Source organism: Sorex fumeus, unplaced genomic scaffold, assembly GCF_029834395.1.
Source record: "Sorex fumeus unplaced genomic scaffold, SorFum_2.1 ptg000042l, whole genome shotgun sequence".
NCBI classification, from domain to species: domain Eukaryota; kingdom Metazoa; phylum Chordata; class Mammalia; order Eulipotyphla; family Soricidae; genus Sorex; species Sorex fumeus.
In genome coordinates, this window is record NW_026606099.1 from 1390027 (window position 1) to 1398901 (window position 8875).

An 8875-nucleotide genomic window follows, 5' to 3' on the forward strand; every position below is an offset into this window, starting at 1 on the left:
GGTGAAACCCGGGTTTCCCAGGTTCGATCCCCTTGATCCCACATGATTCCCTGACACTGCCAGGAATAATTCCTGAGTGCAGAGTCAGTCAGGAGTAATTCCTGAGCACTGCTGGGTATTGCCCAACCCCCATCTCCAACAATAAAATAAAATAAAATTATTTTTGTGTATAATGTAGGAGAGTAGTATGTAAGCATGCCTTTTTTTTTCTTTTTGCTTTTTGGGTCACACTCAGCGAGGCACAGGGGTTACTCCTGGCTCTGAACTCAGGAATTACTCCTGGTGGTGCTCGGGGGCCCATATGGGATGCTGGGAATTGAACTCGGGTTGGCCGCGTGCAAGGCAAATGCCCTACCTGCTGTGCTATCACTCCAGCCCTGTAAATATGCATATTTATTTTTTGGTTTTGTTTCTTGGCGACACCTGGCAGTGATTAGGGCTTATTCCGGCTTTGCACTCAGAAATCACTCCTGGTGGACTTAGTGGACCCTACGAGGTACCAGGGATTGAACCCAAATTGGCCATGTGCAAGGCAAGCACCCTACTTGCTATATTATCGCTCTGGTCATGATTCTTATTTTTATTTTTTGGCTTTCTGGGTCACACCCAGCGATGTTTAAGGTTACTCCTGGCTCTGCACTCAGGAATTACTTTTGGTGGTGCTCGGAGGACCACATGGGATGTCAGGGATCGAACCTGGGTGGGCCACACGCTGGCTGTGATTTTTAATAAATTAAAAACACAGTAACACTTATCTTTAAAATGTTGCATTTAACCATCAGAGCTCAGTGAAAAGTTACCTCAATGTCAAACTGTTCAGGGGGCAGAAGTGATAGTACAGTGGGCAGAAAATTTGCCTTGCATGCATCTGACCAGGTTCCAACCCCAGCACCGCATATGGTCCCCTGATCTTGCCAGGAGTGATCCCTGAGCAAAGAGCTGGGAATTAAGCCCTGGGCACAGCCAGGTGTGGCCCAGAAACAAACAAACAAAAATATCAAACTCTTCACAGAATCTTTCAACTGAAATTGTTCTTTTCAGAGTGGGGATATAATACAGCAGATAGGGTGTTTGCCTTGCACACGACCTACCAGGGTTTGATCCCAGCACCCCTTGTGGTCCCCTGAGTCCATCAGGTGTAATCCCTGATCACAGTCAGATATGGCCCTTCCAAAAAGTAGAACAGTTATTTTCATTTTTCAAATGTACCTTGTGCCTCTCATGGTCCTTAGCACATGGGGGTGCATATTAAAATTGTTTATAAGCCTGACCCATACCTTTTGGTGTATATGTGCAACTATCAGGCATGACATAAATCAGGGATTTTGTTTATTTCAGTGCCATTCAATTGATCGTCTACCTGATCCCGGATGGTATAATTAAGCACACTCAAATTTTTTCTTTTTCTCTCTTTTTCTTCTCAGTCTGGTAACTATTCTTCGATTGGTGGCTTTATTTAACTCTGTTATGGTTTATTATATGATTATGCTGATAGCTTAATTTATTTTATATTTTTGGCTCTGCTCACACCTGGGACCTCAAAAAACCTGGCAGGGTGAGTGCTCTACTGTTGAGCTACGTCTTTTCTGTCTTCTATGCTGCTACTTCCTGCTTTGAAAGAAAGCCTAGATCCTAGAGCTGTTTTATTGCTGCTTCATAGTTCAGAATGATATGATATGGCTGTGGGAAGTTTAGTCAGAATGATTTATGGGGGTGAAGGGGGAAAGGCTTAGCTTCCTTGCCTGGATCTGGAACTTCCCTGGAGGGTTATTTCAGCTACAGAGCTCCCCAAGGGATTGTGAAATCTGAGAGGGTAGTTCATAGTTCCTCTGCTCCTCTTCTCCCAACTCTTTCACAAGAGTTAGTTTAGCTCAATTCCGGTAAATCTTGTGCGCACACACTTTTTTTTTTTTTAAATTTTATTGAATCACCGTGAGATAGTTACAAGCTTTCATGTTTGGGTTACAATCACACAATGATCAAATACCCATCCCTCCTCCAGTGCACATTCCCCACCACCAATATCCCCGGTATACTCCCCTTTCCCATCCTCCCCCTGCCTCCATGGCAGACATGATTCCCCATAATCTCTCTCTACTTTTGGGCATTATGGTTTGCAATACAGACCCTGAGAGGTTATCATTTTTGGTTCTTTATCTACTTTCAGCACACAACTCCCATCCTGACCGGTTCCTCAAGCCATCTTTTTCTTAGTGATCCCTTCTCTATTCCAGCTGCCTTCTCCCCTTTGCTCATGAGGCAGGCTTGCAGCTATAGAACAATCTTCCTGTCTCATGTATCTACTGTCCTTAGGTGTCAGCCTCATGTTATGTTGTTTCAGACTCCACAAATGAGTGCAGTCCTTCTATGTCTGTCCCTCTCTTTCTGACTCATTTCACTTAGCATGATACTCTCCATGTCTATCCATTTATAAGCAAAGTTCATGACTTCATCTCTCCTAACAGCTGCATAGTATTCCATTGTGTAGATGTACCCAAGTTTCTTTCACCAGTCATCTGTTCTAGGGCACTTGGGTTGTTTCCAGATTTTGGCTTTTGTGAACAGTGCTGCAATAAACATATAGGTAGAGATGTAATTTCTACTGTGCTTTTTTTTATCCTCGGGATATATTCCCAGAATTGGTATTGCGGGGTCATAAGGAAGTTCAATTTCTAGTTTTTGAAGGACTGTCCACATTGTTTTCCAGAAAGGCTGGACTAGTGGGAATTCCCACTAACAGTGAAAGAGTGTCCCTTTTTCCCCCACATCCATGCCAGAACTGGTTGCTTTTTTTCTTTTGAATGTGTGCCAGTCTCTGGCCCACACACTTCAGACTCAGAATCTGCTTCAAAGCGACCTGAGTTGAGAGATATTAACCATTAGGGGAAAAAATTTTTTTTTTATTATTTTTTGTGAGAGCCACTGCTGGCAATGTTCAGGGATTACTCCTGGCTCTGCACTCAGGAATCACTCCTGGCAGTGCTCAGGAACCTTGTGGAATGCTGGGAATTTAACCTAGGTCAGCTGTACACAAGTCAAATGCCCTATCAGCTGTGCTATCTCTCCAAGCGTAGTTACCTAGGCACATAGAATAAATATCCACAGAAGGGCTTTTTAAATTGAAAATAAATCTTCCTGGGTCGAAGTGATAGTACAGCAGGTAGAATGCATGGAAACAATCCAGGTTTAATCACTGGCCCCTCGTATGGCCCCCTGAGTTCTGCCACGAGTCATCCCTGAGCAGAGCGAGGAGTAAGCTCTGAGCACTGCTGAGTGTAGCCCCCAACCCCCAATTATGTTGATTATATTATCACTCTCACTCTCATCCCGTTAATCGTCAAATTACTCAAGCAGGCAGATTATATTATAAAATATAAAATATAAAAATATAAAAATGAGTAAGACCAATCAATGCTGTTAGAAGTTAAGATGGTGTGGAATATACAATGTAGCCATTTATTGATTTATGATCTAAGTACACATATATGGGCTGGAGCGATAGCACAGGAGGTAGGGTGTTTGCCTTGCATGCGGCTAACCCGGGTTTGATTCCTCCGCCCCTCTCGGAGAGCCCGGCAAGCTACCTAGAGTATCCCGTCCGCACGGCGGAGCCTGGCAAGCTCCCCGTGGCGTATTCGATATGCCAGACACAGTAACAACAAGTATCACAATGGAGACGTTACTTCATTTGCTCGAGCAAATCGATGAACAACGGGAGGACAGTGCTACAGTACACAATATGTGGTGTATAATATGCATGTACGTGCATACTTATTATCAGGGATTGAAGCCCGTGCTTTAGGCATATAAGCCAAGAACTCCGTCTCTGAGCTCTACCTCCGGCCTTCTTGGGTTGTTTTGTTTTGTTTAGGAGCCACTCGAGGCGTAATCCCGAGGTTCTGGGGGTAACAGTGTGGTGCTAGGGATTGAACCTGGGCTCCAGGGTGCTAATCATGTGCTCTAGCTACTTGAGTCATCTCTCCAGTCCTGCAGGGTCCTGAGTTTGAACCCTGGTGCTGTTGGCAAAAAACAAGGTGATCCGGATGGCCCTGCCCTTAGAAATTCATAATGAGGCTGCCCACAAAATGCCTTAGTGGTTTGGAAAGTGTCCAGGGCAGTTTTTATTGAGTCCTGAGCTTAATCTCCAGTGCTTTGTGCAAGTTCTGAGTAGTTCCAAGGGGGGGAAAAAAGGTGGAGGAAGTAATCAAGTATTTTTTCTGACCTTTAGTATCTCAGGGTCACCTGATAATTAATAAAGTACTTTTTGTGTGGCAATAACAGTATAAAAGGAATATAAGGGGTTATATTCTTTCCAAAAGGAAGACAGTACAGGGGTTAAGGTGCTTGGGTTGACTCTGGCTTGATCCCCAGCATCGCAAATGGTCCCCCTAGGTCCACCAGGAGTGATACCTGAACACAGAGCCAGGAGTCAGTCTGGGTGCCATCAGGGTGGCCCCAAAACTCAGCAACAAGGAAACAAAATGGAAGGAATACAATAGAGTTAAGGGATTTAGGATAGATCCAGATTTTATGGGGCTTGATATATAAGCATTTTGAGAAAGCCTCTTAAGTAGAATACTTGCTTTTTTTTTTTTTTTTTAACTTTTTGGGTTTTATAGTCTCTGGGTCTTGGCCGTTGATAGGATTACACAGCGCTGGGACAGTCTCCTGCCTCCTTGCCTGGCTGTCCTCACAGGGGCCCCTTGGAGGAGCGGGGTTGAGTTTCCCTCCCTACCCGAGCAGAGCCCTGGCAGCTGAAGACCTCCGGTTCCAGCCACAGCCATGCTTAAGACCACTCTCCACACGTTCGGATGAGCCTCACGCATGAAGGAACCGGTAGAGGAACCCAGGTGTGCGGGACCCGGGGCGTAGATCTCCAAGCCTGCTCAGATTGGGACTGGGGCCTCCTCCAGCCAGATCCCCTATCTTCCAGTATGTAGGCGTTACACCCACCAACTGCCCACGGCCGCCGTGTAATCCCGTCAACGGCCAAGACCCAGAGACTATAAAACCCTGCTCCCGGAAGTGCGCGGCCGCTTATTATCTAGTTCTTACTCTGGAGAACCTGGCAGGCTACCAAAAGTATCCTGCTCACACGGCAGAGTCTGGCAAACTCCCCGTGGCGTATTCAATGTGCCAAAAACCAGTAACAATGATGGGTCTCATTCTCCTGATCCTGAAAGAGCCTCGAATGTGGCATTCTTTATTTATTTATTTATTTATTTTTCATTTTTATTAGAGAGACACCATGAGGTACAGTTGTAGACTTACAAATTTTTGTGCTTGGGTTTCAATTATACAATGATCAAATACCCATCCTTCCACCAGTGCCCATTTCCCACCACCACGGATCCCAGTATTCCTCCCACCCTCCACCCCCCCCATCCCACCCTGCCTCTGTGGCAGGGCATTCCCTTTTGTTCTCTCTCTCCTTTTGGGTGTTGTGGTTTGCAAAAGAGGCATTGAGTGGCAATCATGTTTGGTCTATAGTCTACTTTCAGCATGCTTCTCCCATCATCATGATCCTTTTCAGCATGATCCTCCCAACACCCTTTATTTGGTGCTCCCTTCTCTATCTGAGCTCCCTTTTCCCCCTTAGCATGTGTGGCTGACCTCCAAGCCTTGGAGCAAAATTCCTGGTACTAATCTCAGCCATTCTTGGGTGCTAGTCTCCTATTTTGTTACTTTATGATACCAAAAATCAGATGAATGCAATATTTCTATGTCTATCCCTCTCTTTCTGACTCATTTCGCTTAACATAATACTTTCCATGTAGTACCACTGGTATGTAAATTTCATGACTTCCTCTTTTCTAACGGCTACATAGTACTCCATTGTGTAAATGTACCAAAGTTTCTTTAACCAGTCATCTGTTCTCAGGAACTCAGTTTTTTTCCAGATTCTGACTATTGTAAAGAGTGCTGCAATGAACAAACAAGTGCAGATGTCACTTCGACTATACTTTTTTGGAATGTGGCACTTTTTAAAATCTCAGGGCTAGGACGAAGGAGACATTACTGGGGCCTGCTCGAGGCAATCGATGAACAACAAGATGACAGTGATACAGTGAACTTTTTGGGTCACACCCAGCAATGCACAGTGGTTACTCCTGGCTCTGTACTCAGGAATAACTCCTGGTTCCCCAAGCATCTCCATGTATAGCTCTGGAAACCCCTGCACCACCCAGCTGTTCCTGGCTTGCAGCATCACCTCCTCAGGTTCTTGTGCTAAACCGACAGGCCAGTTGACTGAGACACATGAAAGGGGGTCACGAACCTCCTGAGCACTACTTGGAAACCCTGCATCCTCATCCCCAGCAAAAATCACCTGTCAATGGGCTGGAGTGATAGTACAGCGGGGAGGGCATTTGCCTGGCACATGGCCGACCCAGGGTTGATCCTGGGCATCCCCTATGGTCCTCCAAGCAATGCCAGGAATAATTCCTGAGTGCAGAGCCAGGAGTAACCTGAGCATTGCTGGGTATGACCCAAAAAGCCAAAAAAGAAAAAAAATCGTCTGTCACTGTTTTTGCCATTCCAGTTCTCCTTGTTTTGGTTTTATTAGGGGCCACCCCCATGGGGCTCTACTCCAGCCACCAGGCTCCACGTAGCAGTGATGCTGGGGATCAAACTCAGGATTCACGACACAGACCAATCTGGGAACCTGGCGGCTTCTGGCAGAAATGTCTCTGGACTTAATCACTAAGATACCAAAAATCAAAAATCGCACAGCCACAACAGCGGCTGCGTGACATCATATGCTCTTCATTTTCTGCAATAGACAACAAATTATCTAATGATGCCTTTTTGGCAGGTGTGATAGTTGGGGGGAAATTCCAAATAATATTAGTGGGTCTTTTGTCAAAAATTTGAATGTAATCAAAGTAAAGAGAGACTAAAGTGAAAATCATCTGCCACACAGGCAGGGGGAGGGGTGGGATGGGGTATACTGGGGTTCTTGGTGGTGGAACTAGTGAAGGGACGGGTGTTTGTTTCATCATTGTATGACCAAGACTTAAACCTGAAAGCTTTGTAACTGTTCTCATGGTGATTCAATAAAAAACAAACAAACAAACAAAACAAAAACAAAAACAAAACACCTCAGGATTCACATGTTAGGATTCACATATGCCAGGCATGTGCCTTACTCCTGGAGATGTGTCCCCCATCGTTCTCTCCTTAGTCATTATGAGCATCTTATGAGGGCTCCATTCATGGCTTCAAGTTCATGTTCTTCCTTGCCTGTCTCAATGTTCCTCTGCCTGCCTATTTTCACTCTAGAGAAGCCTGTGCTCTCCCTCATACATGTACTTCTCCCTCCCTCTCCCCTCACTTCTCTTTAAATAAATCCATAAAACCTATCTTGCTCCACCCCCAGCCCCCCCAAGAAAGTGTACCATTTGCACTGAACACCCTTATGTGTGACTTTATTTATTTTGTTTTTGGGCACACCCAGCGAAGCGCAGGGCTTTCTCCTGGTTCTGTGCTCAGAGATTCCTTCTGATGATGCTGGGGGGAACTTATGGGGTGCCAGGTTGGTTGCATGCAAGGCAAGTGCCCTCTCCACTATACTATCTTTATGGCCCCCTTTTGTATAAATTTTTAAAAATTTCCCCTGTCCCATCTCTTTGCTGATTCTGTTGAGACAACGGAGGTCTCAGACATGCTTGGCTGGGGTGCTTGAGTGTTTTTTTGTGGCTGCTTCCCAGGAGCTGTACTCATTTGACTGTGGTGCTCACACACATTCTTGCTGTCATGCATATCTGGGCACCGCAGGTGCAGCCAGGGATCAAACTCCTGGCCACAGTGCTCACACATCATTTTAGTTGGGATGCTCACTAAGGATCACTCCCTTTCTCCTGTTCCCCCCACATGCTTGGCTGTGTTACAGCTAGAAACAGCTCGCTCACTGTGGACAGACGTATGCTGTTTAAATGGCCACAACTTTCTCCCATCCCACACTTCGTGCTTCTGTGCAATATTTTTGTGCCGTTTTCCCATCCAGAAGTAAAACTCTTTTCACTTTTTCAAGTCTGTGCTGGCCTGATGACCTACTATGGGAGAGGGCCCAGAAGACTGTTTAAAGGGCTGGAGCACTTGTTTGGCCTGCAAGAGAGCCCTGGGTTTGGTCCTTGGCACTGCATGGTCTCCTGAGCACTGCTGGGCTCTGCCAGTAACACCCCCCACCCCGGTCCCCACCACCACCAAACACTTTGCTGGGATTAGTTCCGAAAAAACAAAAACAAAACTGAGGCTTGGGCAGAAGTAATATTGTGTGATGTCTGGGATGTAGGTTCCCAGAGACTGAGCAACTTCCACTGGCCCTTGGAGGACAAACTTCCGTTAACTTGCCAAGGGAAATACCAGTGCAAGAGGCCAGGTGGAGAGAACCCAAGACGGCCAGTCTGTAGCCATAACTGCTGCCAGATAAGCGCCTGAGGTGATCTTGGACTTCTAGGTCAGCCAGTTTCCCACTGGGACGCAGCCACAGTGCACAGCAGGGAGGAGCCGGGGAAGGAAGAGCCTGACCAACTCACAGAGTTGGAGACACAATAAACTGTTCTTCACACGAATGTTTTGCAGTTTGTTATGCAACAGAGGGTAATCAAAAGGATGGCCATGCTTTAATATTAATTTCACCAAAACACTATCTGCCCCTCCTTAGGTTACTTCTGTTAATTAGAAAATGATGGTTATCCTAAATAATGTAGAATCAGGACTGGAGGGATAGTACAGTAGGTATGACATTTGTCTTGCCTCTGACTGACCCAGTTTGATCTCTGGCATCTCACATGGTCCCCCAAGCACCACTACGACTGAGCCCCTGACCGCCACTGAGTGTGACCCCAAAATAAATAATGTGGGATCTTGGGTC